This window comes from Balaenoptera ricei, chromosome X (genome assembly GCF_028023285.1).
Source record: "Balaenoptera ricei isolate mBalRic1 chromosome X, mBalRic1.hap2, whole genome shotgun sequence".
Taxonomy (NCBI): Eukaryota; Metazoa; Chordata; class Mammalia; order Artiodactyla; family Balaenopteridae; genus Balaenoptera; species Balaenoptera ricei.
In genome coordinates, this window is record NC_082660.1 from 13045282 (window position 1) to 13065172 (window position 19891).

Below are 19891 nucleotides of genomic sequence, written 5' to 3' on the forward strand. Positions count from 1 at the left end.
CCGAGGAAGCCGATTGGCCGCGTCTCTACCAAGAGGGGTGGTCCGAACCGGAAGCCAGGCCACGTGACCCGGAAGCGGCCGAGGCCGGGGCCGGCGCGCCTGCGCACTCCTGAGTGTGGCACCGGGACGCGCGCGCAGCTGTCTCGGCTGTTTTGTGGTGAGAAGGTAGTGTTTCGCGGTGCCCTTTGTTGACCCTGCTATGCGGGGCAGGGAAGATCAGGACTGCCAAGAACCACATTCGAGCTCGGATAACTTTCCGTGCCCCAAGAGGGTGGGACGGGGCGGTGTAATAGCTGGTGATGTTGTTGAGGGGAGAGAGGGTGTGCTGCAACTCTGAGGAAAACAAGTCAGCTCTTTCTTGGAGCTCGTGCACGCGTTTAGAGTGCTCTTTACAATTACTTTGCCTCAAAACTGTCCGGAATCCGACCCCTTCTTCCCATCGCACTGCTACAGCCCTAGACACCTTTTCGCCCCAAGCTGTGCAAGTGTCTCTTCCCGGGGCTTGCCTCGTCCATCCTCAGTGCTGCGGACCTGAGGAGTTACTGTCCATTCTCATCTGAAAAGCCTAGAAGCACCTCATTTCAAGATCCCGCTTCTTTCACACGGAGTCTCCCCTCTCCTCCCCCACATTCGCTTGGGTTCCAGTTTAGTCTTGTCGACGACTTGCTCTGCCTGGCATGCCCTTGCTCTCAAATGTCACAGCTCCTATGAAGCCTCACCCTCAAACCCTGTAAGAAGGAATCCCTCTTTCATCCATATGCCCATTAGCACATCTTGAATTTTCTTCATTTTGCATCCCAACCTAGTTCACTGCCTAGTATATAACACCACTAATAAATGTGAGCTGACAGATAAGGATTATAAAATTGTAGATTTGTTAAGAACCATAGTGCTGAGCATTGTGTCTAGCACATAATGGATATACATATTTTTTTGAATGAAAGAATGGATGAATCATCCAGTCCTACTCATCTTTTACAGATAAGGAAAGGGGAGCCCCACGGGATTAAGTGACCTTGCTTGAACAGCCACGGGTTTCTCATGTCGAATGCTATTCATTACCCCAGTCACCTCGGTTCTTACAAAGGATGCTAGAAAATTGCTTTTGTTAAGCTATGCCCTTTTTGCAGAGGTTCCCAAGCATAGTCGCCCGAATTTTTTAACGGCCCAAAGGGAAAAAGAGATGCTAAGTTTTTCAGGAAGCTAAATTTAATCAATCTAAAGGAATCCTTTATTAGGGATTGTGTTCTTTTTGTGTGTGTTAAAATGTCTATAAAACTAAGATAGTATATAATAGGAACTTGGGGGCATTTTTCAATGCCCTTCTTTGGCAAAATAAAAATATACAATACCTTCCCTTTTAAACGCTGCTATGCTGCTTGGAAAATTTCCTACCAGCGTGTATGCTAAACGTATACTGTAGTATTAAAGAAGTGGTCAACACAAAGCACAGAGCTGGCTTTCTGTAGGTCTTTATAGGCCCCCTGCCCAAATTTCAGCAACGGGACCAATCCTGCCCCAGAGGCACATGTTAATGCCCCACTTCTCCCTTACTACACAAAACAGATGCCATTAGCCAGTCAAAGACAGATCTAATACTATGTAATGAAAACTCGCCCTCTGAATCCAAATGCTGCTTTTCTCTTTTTCTGTACAAAACTCATGTCCTCAAGATTCCTGAGATAACTACCTCCAAGTTTAAGCTCATTGGTTATGCTCCTGATGTTGGTCTGTGGTTCTGAAAACGAGGACGGGAGACTTGCTGATGACATATTGGCAGTCTCTGGTATTCCTAGCCAAGAAAAGGTGGAGGTTGGGGGGAGGGAGGGAAGGGAATTATGGGAAAAATAATTAGCAGCTGAAAGCAGCTATTACATAATCTTGGCTGCTTATTAATTTAGCAGAAGGAATGGCTTATTAAATTCTAATAGCAACAGCACAACTGCAAACGACCTAGCAATTAACAGTGCAGGGCCCATTATTTTGTTAATATGTTCTCTTCTTTTGGCAAGTGTATAAGAACAAAATTTATAGAAGCAGATGGTCTTTTTCAGTAGATTATAGATGGTTTATTTCCCAGTCTTAGTATTAAGAGCTTATTGTGCATTCACCGTGAAAGACAAAAGAACCACTGTTATTGTCTTTGTTGGTAATTAACTGTTTGACTTTGGTTCCCACAATTTCCAAATTGTGGGCTTTGTTATATAGCTGATTCTTCTCACCTGGTATCTTCTTCATCTGTCATGTTAATAGGGTCTCTTTTTTTAGTCCTCTGCTTTTTTTATCTGGGTGGTCCTGATTTCTTGGTTGTTATTGATTGATGGTGCAAAAATTATTTTTTATGAAAAACTAAAAATCAGATTTTATACTTTTTTTTTTTGGATACAGGAAACATTTATTACAGTACCGTTTCTCATGGAACAAGAACATGTAGTTTCATGGTGCACGGCTGCCAGATGTTTCCCAGGTTTCAATGTCCCAGATAGATAAAGGAAAATTCGGCAAGGTCAGAAGAGAGAAGAACAGATTTATCATGAAATAGGAATGGTAACTGTGTCCCAAGTGTACAGAAGGGGAAGAATTGAAGTCTTTCTGGTAACCTGCCTTTTCTTTTATTTATGTTTTTATTGAGATATAATTGACATATAATATTAGTTTCAGGTGTACAACATAATGGTTCAATATTTATATATATATTGCAAAATGATCAGAGTAAGTCTATTTAACATCACTTGTTTCTTAAACAACAACAACAAAAGTGCCTAGCTTTTATTTGTGCTAAATGCAAGAGGTGAGGGTAAAGTAGAGATTCTACCTTTTAACAGTAAAATTTTGAGACTTTATATGTAGTCTTTTATAAGTTTTCAAAAATAATTTTAGTTTCCTGTTAAATGTGTGATGACTATATGCTTTTATCTCCTCTCCCTCTCAAAATGCCATTAAATGAAAAAAAAAGAAGAGGAATGTTTAAAGTATAGACCCACATGGACAATAGGGGAGGGGACAGTAGCGTGAGGATGTCAGCGAGGATGTCAGGGTACACTATTGGCTCATGATTAAACACTGACGATTTAAGAAAAAATTGTAGTATGTTTATCTTGAGAATATGGAGGACAGACATGAGGGGATGTTGAAATAATGCTAAATCCTCATGCGGTAACAGTAAGAAAATAGATGCGATCCAACATGAATCAAGAAATAGAATTATTAGCATATTCTTTCAATACCAAGAAGTAAATTCCAGATACAATGAAGACTTTCTTTCCAGAGACAGAATCTTGAGGTAGGATGTAATAAAGGTTATTATTACATTTTATTTTATTGTAGGTTTTACTTAGATAATTTTTTTAAATATTGTAATGAAGTAGATAAAAATTCTGTTAGTGCTAACACTGTATTAAGGATTTGTACAGTGTTCCTTTAGCCAGTCTATATATTATTTAAAATTTATTAAATAAAAATGTCTTGTAATGAAATTCAGTGCTGAATCATTGTAGAAGATCACAGTAAGTGTAAAAAAGATGCTCAGAGTTTGAGAATTTGCATCTTCTAAGATAAAGTTGTTCCAAGGAGAAAACTGGCCTAAAATAATGAGGATTTGTGAACCAAATCATTTCAAATAGATAGAGCTGTCACTGCTGACGTCCTCAACAATGAGCTAAAGGGAAATGTGGAGCATACGTTCTTTCTTGAGGCCTGTTTCCATAGCTTTGAATAAAATGCAGGAGAATGACTCTTCTCCTTTTAATATTGGGTTAAAGCAGTGATTCTCAAGCTGGGCAATTTTATCCCCCACCAGGGGACACTTGGCAGTGTCTGGAGACATTTGGGTTGTCACAGTGGGGCAGGGGGGCGGGGGTGGGGGAAGAGTTGGTGATGCGGCTGCAATGTACAGAATAGCTTCCATGACAGAGAATTATCCAGCCCAAAATGTCAATAGTGCCGAGGTTGAGAAACCCTGAGTTAGTCACTGAAAAGGTTAACATGCAGCAATGGAGATATTTTATAGACATTTCAAGAAATGGAACAAGCACTTATCTTCATATGTTTGGTTTTCTCTCAGAGGAGTTGGAGTTGGAGGCATTCTTAATATTTGATAGGTAAAATCCTTAACTGCTGAAAAGACTGGCCACATACATGAGGCAGTCAGTATTCTTCAAAGTAACTAGACTAAACTATCCAAACGGGATTTTTTTCAAAGTGATTCTGGAATATTAGTGGAAGTTATTTAGAACCGAGATCCATGAGATGACTATTCCATCCATTCATTCATTCATTTTTTTTGGCTGTTTTGGGTCTTCATTGCTGCGTGTGGGCTTTCTCTAGTTGCGGTGAGCAGGGGCTCCTCTTTGTTGCAGTTTGTGGGCTTCTCATTGCGGTGGCTTCTCTCATTGTGGAGCATGGGCTCTGGGCACGTGGGCTTCAGTAGTTGTGGCCTCAGGCTCTAGAGCGCAGGCTCAGTAGTTGTGGCGCACGGGCTTAGTTGCTCTGCGGCATGTGGGATCTTCCCGGACCAGGACTCAAATCTGTGTCCCCTGCATTGGCAGGCGGATTCTTAACTGCTGCGCCACCAGGGAAGTCCCAATTCATTCATTTATTAACATAAATGTTTATTATGTGTTTGCTCTGTGCTGGGCACTGTGGAAGGTAATGGAGATACAAAGACGAGTAAGATGTTGACTCTGTCCTAAAGCTCCAAAACTATTTCTCCTGACACAAAATTCCATGTCTTTTGGCAACAAACTCTGGATGGTCAGGGGAGCAGTCACCAATCAAACATATGAATACATTTTCTTTTAGGAAACCCCTAGAGATGCTTCATAGAACCTTAGATGTCTGTGACTGACACCTTTGGAAACTATTTGCCCTAATGACCTCCCAGGGCTCTTAGCAGTCTTTTCATTCTGTCAGTTTTCCACAACACTCTTAATTCACAGCAGTATTAGAGAGCGATTTGCTATGTTTTCAACAAAACAATTTCAAATAATTTTCTTTTGACCTGGTCCTTAAAATGAGATGTTTCAGCAGTAATCTAACTCAACTAGACTAATGGTTCTAGGATATTCTTTAGGGGACTTGTGAAAACACAAGATGGCTGGGCCCCACCCCCAGAGTTTCTGATTTAGCACGTCTGGTGTGAGGCCAGATAATTGCATTTCTTTTTTTTAATTGAAGTATAGTTGTTTTACAATGTTGTGTTAGTTTCTGGTATACAACAAAGTGATTCAGAATATATACATTCTTTTTCAGATTCTTTTCCATTGTAGGTATTGTTTATCTATTTTATATATAGTAGTGCCTATCTGTTAATCACGAGTTCCTAATTTATCCCTTCCCCCACTTTTCCCCTTTGGTAACCATAAGTTTGTTTTCTATACCTGTGAGCCTGTTTCTGTTCTGTAAATAAGTTCATTTGTATCATTTTTCTAGATTCCACATATATGTGATATATGATATTTTGTGTTTCTCTGTCCGACTTACTTCACTTAGTATGATAATCTCTAGGTCCATCCATGTTGCTGCAAATGGCATTATTTCATTCTTTCTATGGCTGAGTAATATTCTAGTGTGTGTGTGTGTGTGTGTGTGTGTGTGTGTGTGTGTATTTATATACATATACACCACATCTTCTTTATCCATTTGTCTGTCAACGGACACAGGTTATTTCCATGTCTTGGCTATTGTTAATAGTGCTGCTGTGAACATAAGGGTGCATGTATCTTTTCAAATTAGAGTTCTTGTCTTTTCTGGATATATGCCCAGGAGTGCGATTGCTGGATCATATGGTAACTCTATTTTTAGTTTTTTAAGGAACCTCCGTACTGTTCTCCATAGTGGCTGCACCAACTTACATTCCCACCAACAGTGTAAGAGGGTTGGTTCCCTTTTCTGCACACCCTTTCCAGCATTTGTTATTTGTAGACTTTTTAATGATGGCCATTCTGACCAGTGTGAGGTGGTAGCTCATTGTAGTTTTGATTTGCATTTCTCTAATAACTAACAATGTTGAGCATCTTTTCATGTGCCTGTTGTCCATCTGTATGTCTTCTTTGGAGAAGTGTTTATTTAGGTCTTCTGCCCATTTTTTTATTGGGTTGTTTGTTTTTTTGATATTGAGCTATATGAGCTGTTTGTATATTTTGGAAATTAATCTCTTGTTTGTCACATCTTTTGCAAATATTTTCTCCATTTCCATAGGTTTTCTTTTCATTTTGTTGATGGTTTCCTTTACTGTGCAAAAGCTTCTAAGTTTGATTAGGCCCCATTTGTTTATTTTTGCTTTTATTTCTTTTTCATCAGGAGACTGACCTAAAAAAACATTGCTATGGTTTATGTCAGAGAATGTTTTGCCTATGTTTTCTTCTAGGAGTTTTATGGTCAGAGTTGTATTTCTAAGAAGTTCCCAGGTGGTGCTTATGCTGCTGGTCTTGGGACCACACTTTGAGAACCACTGCTCTATACCAAAAAAAGCTATGACATATAACAGGAAAGTTCTCAAAGCCAGTAATTGTGATATAATTTTCCCAGACAAATGATCTAAAGGAAACTTGATATCTGAATTTTTTTATTGCTGACCTCATTAAGTCTGATACCATTGGGAGAGTAATAGTCTCAGTTATATGAACCTGAAGTTCAGTCTATATGCACAACCCATAGTGGCCTATGATCGTGGTGTGCCCTGTACAAACTAATGTACTGTAATAGTCTAAGTTAGAGATTAGAGTACTTAGAGAAACTTGAAGGTTGCACCATAAAAATCAGATGCTTACGTGATGAATATCACTACTCTAAAATTTTTTCCAACTACTTATGCCAAGTAGGAATCACCTCTGAATACTTTGTTAGCGATTATAGACATGAGGTGGAAAGGAGAGAGTTGAGAGAGACCAGGTAGACAGAATCCATATCCCTGGATAAGGCAGAAACCACTACGTAGTAATCAAAATCTGCCCTTTCTCTTCCCTGACATGTGGCTAGACCCTGTTCCTCAGCCACCCCTGTGGTTAGGTGTGCCCATGGAGCTGAGATCAGGCTATGAAATGTGGATGGAAGTGCTGTCAGGCTGGGCCCAGAAAACCCTCCACAGGAAAGCCTCTTCCCTCCCTCCCTCCTCAACCCTGCTTTTGCCCTCTGGATGTTGACACATCCAGGTGTCCTTGGAAGTAGGGTTTTGAAGATGGCTGAGTCTCTGTCAGCCTGGGTTCCTGAATGACTGCGTGGAGCAGACACGCATGCCACTACCACCATCATCATTCCTACCACCAATTGTACTTTAAGTGAATGAGAAATAACTTTGTATTAAGCCAGTAATTTTTCCGGGTTCATCTGTTACAACTGTTAGTATTACTGGCCATCCTTGCAAGCTGTTACACACTTCCTTACGAAGAGAGGGAGCCATAGTGATGGGTAGAGCGGTGCATTTTCAAGTGGCTAGCTCTTTGTCTCGATTCTAAACCTGCTTTTTGTGCTCCTTCATGTGTCTCCTTTCCGTTGAAATTTAAAGAGAATCCTCATACGATCTGAGTCCAGAATTTAAAACTACTCATGTATCAAAGGGGCAGGAAAGACTGATTTGAGATTTTTCATTAGCTTTACATTCCTCTGGCAAAACATAGCATTTGTACCAGGCAGTAGATAATGCAAAATTTTAAAAATCATGTGGATGAAAGAGCCAAGGAAATGGGGGTTGCGGGGGGAGCATATTCTGGCGAACTATCCCTAATTGTCAAAAGTGGATGATGTCAGTTTCTTAGAACCAAGAAACCAAAGATGACAGTTGATTTATGATCAGATTATATCCTTGTCTTCTAAATAATATAGGACAAAGTTAAAACATTTATCCTAAAGCACTATTTAGAATACACAGACATTTTAATTGAATGATTTGAAAAACTTTTAGAAATAATGCACACATTTTAAATATAACAAATACATAAAATAATAGATGTTTAAAGGTGATTTCACTCAAAAACTTCATTTTACAAATAAGGAAATTAAGCCCCAGAGAAGTAAACAAATTGCTCAATATCATACTACCTCATTAGTGGTAGATGAGGAACTAAGAGCCCTGTGTTCTGTCTCCAGCCAGTGTTTTCCCACCATAGTCCACTGTCTGTCGCCCATAAACTACTAGCCCATTATCTTTAGACAAAAACAAACAAATAAACTGAAAAACCACACACCCACAGCCCCTCAAAACATAAATTCTTCATTTCTTTCTCTTATCTCTCAGCCTGGTACTAGAGTATTTGTGTCTCCACTAGTGGACTGAAACCCTTGCGATCTGCAGGATTGGGAAAGTATTTTACTAATCTTTCTATCAAGAACCTAATCCAATACTTGGCATAGAGTAGATGCTCAGAAAATGTTACTTTGAAATGTTAATTACTTTGACACCAAAAGAAAAATTCATAAGCCCCTGTCGCATTGCTTCTTGAGTGTTATCAGTTTTTCTGCTCCCCTCCCCCTACCATAGCATACGAAGTTATCTCCTCCTTTCCATCCCCACTAATATTGCTCTAGGTCAGACCAACAAACTGGACTTTCTGTCTCAGCCCCTCCCCTCCATCTGATCCCATTACTACAATTCCTTCTGCATGTGGCCACCTGAGTGTTTTTTCTGAAACATAAATCCAATAGAGATTAGACCCTCTGCTTAGAATGTTTCAGTTTCTTTATTACTTCAATTTGTATGCCTATGTCTGGGCCAGGTACTCATTGGGTACTGGGGATAAAATAGAGAACAACTTAGACATGGAACCTTCTGCCAGGTGCATATGGTATAAGGGCAGGAGGGCACAGTTTACAACTGGCAATCCCTATACAGTAACGTAAAGTGTTTCAAAAGGGGGAAGGCCAGGGTGCTAAGGGAGCATATAGGAGAGGGCCTAACCCAGAGTTTCGGTGATCGTGATAGGTGGTAGAGTCTGAGAAGGGTCCCTGGAAGACACAGACTTTAGGCCAAAATTGAAAAACAAAACAAAACAAGTGAGTTGGGCAAGAGTGTTCCGCACAGGGAGAGTAGCACGTACAAAGGTAAAGAGATGAGTGTGTGACTCTCTGAAGGACCTGAATAGAAGGTCAGTGTGGTCAGAGAGTACCTGGGTAAAGATAAGTCTGCAGAGAATAAGAGGACCAGGTTATACAGGACCTTTTCACAAGATTAAAACATTTGGGCTTTATATAAAGATATTGGGGGACACTGAAAGATTTTAAGCAAGGGCAGTGCCATTATTGGATTTGAGTTTTAGAGTTTCAGAAAAATCACTCAGGGTGAAATGTGGTTAACTGCAGGATATACTGTAGTCCGAGTTTAGTTGCAGATAAAATAAACCGTTCTAACTAATATAAACAAAAGCAGTCTAAAAATGATTGGAAGAGCAAAATCTAGGCTGAGTTTCCAGGAAAACCTTCCAGAATAACACTGCAGAACTTGACTGCCAGGGAGCCACTGTGTCTGCCGTGATCAGTGAGCTGGAATGCTAAGAAGCTGTCTTCATAACTGCTGGCTTCAAGCCTATACCTCCTCTGCTGTGATCAAGAAATCAGGAATCTGCTGCCAGCAAAGTGGATGCCATGGGTGCTCCTTCTTTTCACTCATGTGGCTAGAGACTGGACATTGGACTCCCTCTACAACTGCCACTGAAAGCCAGATGCTTCCATAACCATGCTCATCAGCAGAAATAGCAGAGGTGAGGCCCCCTCTTCATGATCTATCACTTCCCCCTTCCAAATCTCGCATAGGTGCACCTGATTGTTGGAATCTACATCACAACCAGAAGCCTGGCCATGGAATGTAGTGTTTTGTTTTCTGGGAGGAACACTGCAGCAGGTTGGAATGTATATATAATTTTTAAATAAATTTATTTATTTATTTATTTATTTATTTTTGGCTGCGTTGGGTCTTTGTTGCTGTGCGCGGGCTTTCTCTAGTTGCAGAGAGCGGGGGCTACTCTTTGTTGCGGTGCGCAGGCTTCACATTGTGGTGGCTTCTCTTGTTGTGGAGCACGGGCTTAGTTGCTCCGCGGCACGTGGGATCTTCCCAGACCAGGGCTCGAACCCGTGTCCCCTGCATTGGCAGGTGGATTCTTAACCACTCTGCCACCAGGGAAGTCCCGAGGTTTGTATTTAAAGAGGAGGAAAGAGAGAGAGCTGGAGAGGGGGGTGTGGCATCAAGTTGGAGGTGCTGCTGTTGCTTAAGGAGGGAGAGACAAGCTAGGAGTCAGTAGAGGGGAAGAGGTTGAAGATATGGGGGAAAGGAGTTAAATACTCAGTCCTACAAGGACACTGAGTAGTGAGGAGGTGTTGTAAGCCAGACACAGTAGAGGCTAAATAAGAAAAGGGGCTTTTCTTCCATTTTGCTCAGACCAGTGAATGGTGGGGGAGGAAGAAAGGATGTAGGCAAGCACATAGTTTGGTGCTAGGGAAGCCGCTTCGTCCTCTCTGACATAGAGGCGGAGGGAAGATTATCTGCTGGGCGTGAAGAGGGAGGTGGAGATGGGTTGAGAAACATGAAGCAGGTTTCTCCTAGAAACCTTGGAGAACTGGAGAGAGGCTTCTGGCGCAATATGAACGGATCACTGAGGGCACTGAGTGTGCAGTGGAGACTAGAACTGTGGCTGGGTCATTCTGGAAATAGGTGCATTGGTGGAGGGTTGAGATTTGCCAGACGGCTGAGATAGAAGGATGAGACACCAAAGTGGTGGAATTCAAGCCAGACAAGGAGAGCCGTGGTGGTGAAAGCAGGGAGTTTCAGGGCAGGAGGGAGGTGGTGGATGCTGATATGATAGAGCAGAAGGAGGCAAAGTGATGAGGTGGAGGAAGAGGAGAACCCTACGCTCACCAGGGCCAGATTAGAATTAGAGCCAGCTGGAAGTGTTGGGAGTCGTGTTCTGAGAGGGACCTGTGACGGCATTGTTTCAGAGGTGGGGGAGTGGGAGGTTGGGTGGGGAATGCAACAAATAAGGGCGGAGTGACGGTCGAGTAGAAAGGAGAGGAAGGTCACTGGAGCAGACCCAGGAAGGGACTCGCTTGGGTGTTGAGTAGTGGGTCATCTATGTGGATGTCAAAGTCATTCGGGATGGTAGCAGGACCTGATGGAAAAGGTGACAGTGACCCAGTTGCTGAAGACTCCAAAGAAAGAGGGAGTGGTATATAATGGCAGCAGGAGGAGTAGGGTGTGATTTAAAAAAAAAAGAAAAAAAAAGGTTTATTGAGATGTAATTCACATGCCACACAGTTCACCCATTTATAGTGTACAGTTCAGTGGCTTTTAGTGTATTCACAGAGTTGTGCAACCATCACCACAGTCAATTTCAGAACATTTTCCTCACTCCAAAAAGAAACCCCACACACCTTAGTCATCACTTCCAATCTCCCCATCCCCCAGCCCCTGGCAGCCACTGATATGCTTTCTTTTTTTGTTTGGTTTTTTGTTTTTTGGGGGGGGTTTTTTGGCCGCACCGTAAGGCTTGAGGGATCTTAGTTTCCGGACCAGGGACTGAACCTGGGCCATGGCAGGGAAAGTGCCAAGTCCTAACCACTGGACCACCAGGGAATTCGCCCACTGATCTGCTTTCTGTCTATAGATTTACCTATTCTGGCCGTTCTATATAAATGGAAGCATATCATAGGTGGTCCTTTGTACATGGCTTTCTTCACTTAGCATAGTGTTTTCAAGGTTCATCATCCATGTTGTAGCAGGCATCGGAATTTCATTTCAGAGCACTATTTTAATGGCTGGAAAGAACCTCAAAAGAGTTTAGGGGAGGATGCAAGGCAAACACTTCCCTTGTATACCAAGTCAGCTCTGGTCATTGACATTCAGCGCCGAAATTGTTGTAAAGTACGTCTTGTCCTTTTCTTGGGAGTATCTAAAATAAGTCAATATTAAATGCTCATGCTTGCTTCTTCCCTCCCCACCCCCAGCAGTAAACATAACTGAAAGCCTTGCTTAATGACAAAAACTGAGTCAGTCATTGTTGCTTCATGTTAACTGCTTGCCTAAGAAACATATTCATCTTATAGAGGAGATAATGAGCAAAACTGGCAATGCCCTAATAAGCTCTAAATTAAGCCTACATAATGTTGAACAAAATATAAGAATCAGCAAAAAAAATTTTTTCCACTTATTGATCATTAGTGTTAATGAGAACAGCAGCAAGTGGCTTTGTTCCTGTTCACTTAGAAAGTATGAAAACAAGGTAAGCAAGCAATTAGGAAGGTTAATGCGAGGATTCAGTTTTCATCCTGATAATGGAATAATTTATTTTCTAGCTTATTGACCTCAGAAGCCCTCGACGGCTTTATCTTCTCTGGTCTTTGGTTAATTTTTTTTCAACCACGTTAGTAACAGAAACTGCGAAAATGGGATCAGGGCCTACTAAAAGCAATAAAACTGAATAAATGCATCAACTTCCAGGAAATGTCAATTACAAATAAGCAGAAGGGACTGTTGTCTGTATGAACAGACTAGAGCCTCTTATTAATAATAGTGGAGGAAGTAATCCAAGAGACTAAATGTGCTGGCGAGAGAGGCTAAGTCTCTCTAAGGAGCTTAGAATGTAAAGGACACATAAAAACCTGGGAAGAGGGAGGTAGCAATCAAAGACTCAAACCACAAGAACAGCACAGAGCTGTAACACTAATGCAAGAAAGACCAGCTAGAGAGAACTGAGGCTTGCTGAAGTATATTTGAATTTGAAGGTTCACTGCTGCAGTGGAATCTCTTTTGTTTGCCCAGCATCCCTCACTCCTTCTAAAAACAGGACCCCCATTCTTCAGGGAAACTGTTCTCTCCCCCTACCACCATCACTCCCATTCCAAGGATGTAAGCTAAAAGAATGCAAGTCTTCAGGTTGGGACAAGTCATATCTGAGAATATGAAAACAATTTTTTAAAGAGATCCTTAAAATATCATCTGTAATCTACTTTTCCCATAGATTAGAAATAGAAGTGCTTCTTGAAGACAGGAGATGGGCAAATGTCTTGGTTTTCAAAAATGGGGAGAAGGTAGATGATGCAAATGTTGATTCTCTATTAAGAATATCAAATGGGTGGTGTGTGAACTCCCAGAGAGAGAGGAAGTGATCCTTAAAGAAGCCAGCACGAATTCACTGAGAAGAGACAGCCTGACAGACAGGCTTTGGTTTCTTTTGTTATATGTTTATTAGGCTAGTAGATCAAAGGAATCCTGCAGACATAGAGTTTCTGTGCTTCTGTGCAAGGCATTTTTCAAACACTTTCATGGCATCCTTGCTGAGAAGATGGAGAAACTGGATGGATGATAGGATAATTTAGCAGCATAATCATTCTATCCTAAGAATGCTGATTAATGAATCTCTGTCAAATCTGGCAAATTTTGTTGAAGATCTGTTTCGACCAGGGTTGCTTTCCTAGCATGGTCCTTTTTAAGTAACCTGGATATGGGCTAAGTGGACCTGGGTATCAGTGTATAGAGAACAAGAGTCTGGGAGGGAGTGTGAATAAATCAGATGACAAAGCAGATTCCAAACTGGCATTGGCCCAGGGATGATGTATCAGCTAGTATCTTTTGCAAAAAGGCAGGATAAATATGTAAATAAATGTATAAGTGGTCATCTCTGTTAAAATGAAATTTAAATAGGACAAGTTTTAGTGTTCTATCCTTGGAACCAAAGTTAAGGATATAAGGAGAACTTGCTAAATAGCAGCATGTAGAAAAGAAGCCTTGGGGATGTTAGTGGCCTGAAGGCAATAAGAGCCAAGAGCATGATAAGGCTATAAAACAAAAGAAGAAAAAAGAACCCAAAGGAATCTTGGGCTGTTTAATTAGAAATATATCCATAGTATTCTGACTGTTCTGTGCTTTTGATAATCAATCTTACTATACTTTGATTTATTATGTTCAATTCTGGGAAATATATTTCATGAGGGACATAGACCAACTTCAACTCCTTCATAGGAGTCATATCATAGAGTGCTGTAAATCATGGCATATGAGCAACAGCCGAAATGAGTGAGGATGGTTAGCTTGGGAGTAAAATATTTAGGGGCAAAAGGATGGCTCTCTTACAGCATTGAAAGAGATGGGACATAAGACAGAATTCTGTTTAGTTCCAAGAGGAAAATGAGCATCAACGGATGAAAGTTACTGGGGTGGTAGATTTCAGATAAAATATAAACAAGTAACTACTAATAATTAGGAGTCGAATCAAAGTAGGTGAGCGCCCGGTTGTTGGAGATGTTCAAACAAATGACATGGCAGAGGGGACTCCTCTGCTATGTGAAGGGCTGGACACTCAGAACCTTAAGGCTTTTTTCAATTTGGGGATCCAGAAAATCCCACTTCAAGGGCAGCTGTTGTTTTGGGATTTGTGGGTATGCGTATTGGTGTTGTTTCTCTCCACCTTAAATAGAAATGAAATGTTTCCTGATTTATATGTCAGAAGTCTAGAATAGTCAGGCACAAATGGGATAGAAGGCCAGTGTCTGGAATTTGCTTTGGATCTACCCCATAATGCCCAACACACAGGGACTCAACGAAGAGGGTCTTTTCTTGAAGCTTCTCTGGGTTTCTCATGAAGATGCTTTCTTATTTTATATCTCATTTATATTCATGATTTAGCCTTGAATTGAGGTGATTTCTCTCCTTCAAGTGCTTTCTTTTTGCTTGTGGATATCTCCTAATTTAAGAGTGAAGAATCATGTGTTTTTACTGCTAAGGAAACTGCACCTCCCTACTATGATTTCCATCATTGCAAATTCACATTAAGTAAAAATACTTTCCTAATTCTTATCCTAGTCTCTCTCCAATAGGACTTTGATTTGGAAGGTACTTGATGTTTGCCACAAAAGCTGGAAGAGCTTTTCAGGGCAACATACAAACCATAAAACTTGCCCTTCCAAGCCAGACAGACTCAGGCTTTAAATCCTGGCTTTTCTGGGTACCATAGTCAGCTTGCTTAATCTTTCAGAACCATGGTTTCCTCATCTCTTAAATGAGGTTATTAATATATGTATATTTCAGGAAGTTATTTTGAAGATGAAATAAAGTATGCTAATAACCTATCATAATGCTTAGTTCATAGTAGGTATACCATGGAATGTGAATATTATTATTAATTCATCACACAGTAATTTTCCGATAATCCTCAGCTTCCCTTAAAGTAACAGTAAAGTAATTTCTTAACAGTATAATATTTCTATTTAAAAAAATTTAGTGCCAGTTGTCTGTTTCTTTCCCTAACATAATTCTTTAACTATAGCTAAAATGTCCTAACTTCCTAATTATTTATAGGTTTGTGAAAAAAAAATTTGTGTGATGGTAACCAAGTCCAAGGCGTGTCTTTATTATTAGCCTCAACTTTTTCTACAACCCATTCTGTAGGAAGAAGCTATAGTTTTCCCAAAATGCCTTGCCCAGAGCAAAGCAGTTGCAGGGTTCCTGCCTCTGTAGCCTGCCCTAACCAAGCCCAGGGCACTGATTGTTTCCTTCCTGTACTTTGCAGAAATTGGCCTCCTCTGTTTGATTTGAAGGCATGAGTCTGGATCACAGTGAGCACTACACTCTGCTTAATGAATCATTAGTAGAACAGAGAAAAGAACAGACTCAATTACATGCTGGGTTGGTTACCCAGCCTTTCCCTGAACACTGCCCTGCTCCAGCCTACACTGAAACAGGGAGGCTTTTGTATAGCAATGACTCCCTCACCAGTAGTTCTGTCTGTTGAACCTAAGACCCGTATTCTACATTCTTGATTGAGTTTAATCTGACTTGGCAGCTTTCTTAAGTACTACAGCCGTCTGCAAGCAGGAATAATGAGGGCTTTGTACAAACAGCATAGCTGCTGGGCTCCAGGCCTCCTTTCCCCTTTCTGTCTTCTTGACCACATGCTCCATCACCTGCAGGTGTCAAACTGTGTGCGGTGGCCTTTCAGGGTCAGGCCCTTGGGGCTTGCTCAGGAGGTGATAAGCCCAAGAACTAAGGGGAAGAGAGTGGGGGCAGATAAACAATAAACAAATAATCAGGTGATGATACGTGCTACCCTTCTCTCCCCTGCCTCTGGGACTCCAGCCTCAGAATATTAAAGTTCTTTGAACGAGCTATGTTCTCTCCCACCTCAATGATGACTTCGAACACCTGTGGAAACCTTCGTTAGCCTTCAGAAAACCTCAGCCTTTTTCACCTCTTCAGTGAGGACTCCTTGACATTCCCTAGATCGTGGCCTCTCCTGTGACCTACTCTGACTAGTCCAGAGGCCACTTACAAGCAGGAACCATGTCTTTTCATTTTCCGTAGCTCAGAGACTTAACACAGTGCCTGGCATATAAAGATTGCTCAATAACTCCTGGTTGATGGACTGAACAGGTCAGGGGAGAGTTGAAGGCCAATCTTGATTTATTAAATAAATAATACTGAGCCCCCATGATATTGCAGGAGAGGCAGACAACCCAAATATAAACACATAAATCTGTCAGGTGGCGAGGTGAGGGAAGAGAGTGACAGTGGGAGACACACAATAAGCAGATAAACAAATAGGTCAGAAGGTGGTAAACAGTGAGAGAGAGAAATGGCAGAGAGGGGTCTTGGGGGCCGCTATTTCAGATAGACTGGTCAGGGGAAGCCTCTCTGGCAAAGTGATATTTGAGCACAGAGTTGAAGAAAGTGAGGGAATGAACCAGTGGAACCTGGGGCGTAAGCTTTCCAGGCAGAGAGAGCAGAGAGTGCCAAATCTTAGAGCTTGGCATGAGGAAGTGTGCCATATCTGATGTAAGGAATTGGAAGGAGACTAGTGTGGCTGGAGTAAAGTGAGTGAAGAGGAGAGTAGTGAGAGGTGAGATAAAAACAAGAAGAACACCACCACCACCACCACACGAGGTGCAGCGAGGATTGGCTGTAAATGCTGGAATTTGGGCCCAGGTGAATGTGATAAACCATCAGAGAAAACTTACAAATGAGACCCTGAATGCCTATGGTTGGGAAGGAGGAGAAAAACCAGAGGAATGGAGGGGCGTGTGGGGGGGGGTGTCCTAATTCTGAAAAAGGAGACAGTGCCAAAAATAACAGCCTAGTGTACTTGATGTTACTCCTGGGTGATTACAGTACTCAAAGGATGATTTGTAAGCACCCACACAGGAACTTAGTGAGCTGTAGGAGCTAGGATAGTGGGGGTCACAAAGAATATCACGTAAGTTATCAGATTTCCTTTTAGTCGTACCTTCACGAATGATATTAGGCCGGTTGATCAAAGTAATGTGGTACAAATAGTGTACAGAGATTTCTGCAAAGTATTTGGCAAGGTCTTGTACCCTCATAGACAAGATGGACGGACATGCTCTGAATGGTCACCCTGTTAGATGGCTTTGTTCTTTTTTATTATTATTTTTTTTATTGTGGTGGTAAAATACACTTTGTTCTTTTTTATTATTATTATTATTTTTTATTGTGGTGGTAAAATACACAATATAAAATTTACTATTTTAACCATTTTGAAGTATACGATTCAGGGGTATTAAGTACATTCACAATGTTGTGCAACTATCACCACTATCTAGTTCCAGAACTTTTTCATCACCCCAAAAGGAAACCCCCATTCTCATTCTCCATTTTCCCCTACCCCCATTCCTTGGCAATCACTAATCTGCTTTCTGTGTCTGTGGATTTGCTTATTCTGGTTGTTTCATATAAATGGAATCATATAATATGCAGCCTTTTTTGTCTGGCTTCTTTTACCTAGCATAATGTTTTCAAAGTTCATCCATGTTGTGGCCTGTATCAGTACTTCATTCCCTTTTTTTTTTTCTTTTTTTCCTATTTTTTGGCTGCACCATGTGGCATGTGGGATCTTAGTTCCCCACCCAGGGCTTGAACCCGTGCCCCCTGCAGTGGAAGTGTGGAGTGTTAACCACTGGACCACCAGGAACGTTCTTCATTCCTTTTTATAGCTGACTAATGTTTCATTTTATGGATATACCAGATTTTGTTCACCCATTCATCAGTTGATGGAAATTAGGGTTGTTTCCACCTTTGGGCTGTTGTGAATAGTACTACTCTTAACATTTGTGGACAATTTTTGTTTGAAGACCTGTTCTTAATTCTTTTGTGTATATACCTAGGAGTGGAATTGCCGGGCCATATGGTAATTCTGTCCTTACCCTTTTGAGGAACTACTGAACTGTTTTCCACAGCAGCTGCTCTTTCCATGGGAAGTGTTGGGGGCAGGGTTCAGATGGAAGCACCAAGGGTTGGCTCCAGGAGGACTCTGCTCCTCTGTGCCTCTAGAGAAGTTGAGAAGGGCAAGAGGCATTGGATCGGGAGCACATCATCAGGAATTAGGAGAACTTGGATTAATGGTCAGTGGAATGGCCTTGCTGAAGCGAGGCTCATCCTTATCTAGGACGTGAGGCACCTGGAATTTGCACACCATAAATCTTTCTCAGCTGAATACCTTGAGGTCCTTCCTGTGAGACAGCATGTCGCTAGGCTCCCTGAGGGAAGGCCCAGGCCCGTCCAGCAGACCATCCGTCTCTCTTGAGATGGCAAACTGATCAGATTTTCAGATGACACCCAAGTGGAAGGGATACCAAATTTAGAATCAGGGTTTTAAAAGATTGAAGCAAACCAGAAAGATGAGTTAAAACCTAACCAGATAATATTTATTTGTGATTTTTTTTTTTTTTTTTGCGAGTAACATCAGTGGGTCAGATGGGTCACCTGTGGAAAAAAACCAGAGATTTTCTAGGCCGGTTAACACATTAATATATATATCTTTTTTAACCCGGGATTAATTTTAAGGATTTAGTTTTTCCTTCAAAGAGTAACAAAAGCTAGAAAGAATAAGTGCCTGCTTAAGGAAAATCAACATGAAAATAGCTACTAGTGCTCTTAACAAGAACCCAGAGGCTACCCAGGTAGCCTACTAAGGAATGCACTAAAATTGCCTGGATGTATTTCCAACATCCCATAACAGATCAATGTTAAAATTTCAATAATACATCTCCTTCTATTTAAATCGGCAAACTCAAAAACCACTGGTTACCAAATATTTTGCTTGATGTACTGATCTCTCTCCTCCTCTGTTAGGAGCAGCTTTCACTGAGCACCTTCCCCTCCAGGTGCCATACATAATGCAGTTAAGGAACGGAGTGAGTACATGAGGGTGGGAGTGGGGGTAGAAAAAGTACAATTTAGACACCAAATCAGAAACCGTATTATTCCAGAGTCAACTTCCGCACCATTAATTTTTTAAAACCTCAAAATCCATCAAAATGCTTATATAATATTTTTCATCTTCAATATCATGAGAGAACCAAAGAACAAGCCAATTACTTTCTAAAAAATTTATGAAAAAGTAAATCATAGAATTCCATTCAATTTTCAACTGCGTATAATATTTATGAGTCCACAAATTGCAGATGAAAAATAAGAAAAAGGTAATAAAAGTGATTTGTTTCCAACTGGGAAACATGCATTAGAAAATTCGAATCTACTCTTGCAAAGTCTTGTTCACCAGATTATTTCCTGGGGGCCTGGGCATAATACTTACAGATTTTCAGATAAAGAATGCCTCCTAAGGCTTGACTTTTCACAACTGACTTTATTTTGACAGTTTTAGCTAATATCAAAGGACCTAACTCTTAGCCAGACCCAGAAAAAAAATCTACATGAAGTGACATAGGAATATCCGTGCCCCGGTCCAGTTCCAGTCACCACCATTTATAACATTCACCAGAGTTAAACTTAAATCTTTTGTCTTGCACTGTTCCTTCAACATGCAAACAGCAGTAGGAGAAAGGGAGCTGATAAATAAAACATCCGAGAATATTATAGTTTCCGAGTGTTGAAAGAAAACTCCTCTGAACGTTACAGCAGGCATGATTTTAAAGTAATATTTGCTGTTTGAAAACACAA

At 41.1% G+C, this 19891-nt stretch overlaps 1 long non-coding RNA gene across 1 annotated transcript in view; it reads left to right on the forward strand.

The window, feature by feature from the left end:
* The first annotated feature begins 117 nt into the window (after positions 1 to 117).
* The window catches only part of LOC132357847 (uncharacterized), a 217157-nt gene continuing 197383 nt past the window's right edge, over positions 118 to 19891 (forward strand). Inside the window, exons 1-2 of the long non-coding RNA XR_009500351.1 lie at positions 118 to 165; positions 2389 to 2595. This is a non-coding gene — a long non-coding RNA (uncharacterized LOC132357847). The remainder of the gene's footprint in view (positions 166 to 2388; positions 2596 to 19891) is intronic.